This window comes from Halyomorpha halys, unplaced genomic scaffold, assembly GCF_000696795.3.
Source record: "Halyomorpha halys isolate HHAL.00 unplaced genomic scaffold, Hhal_1.1 Scaffold539.1, whole genome shotgun sequence".
NCBI lineage: Eukaryota > Metazoa > Arthropoda > Insecta > Hemiptera > Pentatomidae > Halyomorpha > Halyomorpha halys.
Genome location: NW_027113761.1, coordinates 578,893 through 579,956, shown reverse-complemented (window position 1 = coordinate 579,956; position 1,064 = coordinate 578,893).

Here is a 1,064-nt window from a genome sequence, read left to right as displayed (position 1 = left end):
TGTCCCTGAAGATGGCTAGAAAGGCCGAAACGTTGGACAAATGAATAAATAAAGTGTTGAGACTGATTTGGATATAAAATTGATTTATTTAATAACTAATTTTATTTAAAAAAAGCAATTATATACTTTTTTTTTCGGTTGGCTCTACAGACCTTGTAGATCTTTGGTCACCCAAACCAGCCTTCTCCACACCTAAGTACCTATCTTGAGCTACTGTTTTCCAGTTTCCTGCATGCAGCTCTTTCTCATCTCTGTTGATTCTGTCTATCCATCCGGTTTCTGGCCTCCCAAGTGGTCTCTTGCCGAATATACTGGCATTCATTGTTGTGTAGAGGTGTCCTGATGGATTGCTTCGAGCCACATGTCTCACCCATCTTAACCTCCTTGCCTTCATATCGTGAGATATTGATTGACCAGCCTCTGCAAGCAGTTCATTGTTAGTTCTTCTCCCTCCATGTGTTAAGGGTCTGATCCCAGATTGCTCCTGTAATTTTATGGAGGATTTTTCATTCAAACCTCTCGATTCTGCTTTTGTAGGGTACCTTTTAGAGCCCAAGTCTCACATTCGTATATCAGAGCTGGCTTTATCATGGCATTGTACACCCTAAGTTCCAGATTTGAAGAGATTTTTCAGGATTTCAGTATCCTTGACAGAGAGAAGGCTCTATTCGTGCTTGTTATATGCTGGTCTTTCTCAGTCCATTGATCATATATCGATGCTATTGTGGAGCCGTGGTATTTGAAACTGTCTACTGTCGGAGACAATTTGTCTTCCACACAGATTATGTCATTAAGGGTGAATTTTTCGGCTTACTATCATATATTTTGTTTTATCTTCATTTACCTGCAAGCTGATTTCCTCTGCCTATCTTAATAGAGTCTTTCCATGTCATCTTGATTACTTCCTAGGACCACAATGTCGTCCACGTATGCCAGGACTTTATGTTTCATTCTGACTATTTTTATGTGTGGTATGATATGAATACATCATATATATATATATATATATAAGTTAAGTATTGGCAAAAGCAAAATGTCAAAAAAGAGAAGAAGGAATAAGATCT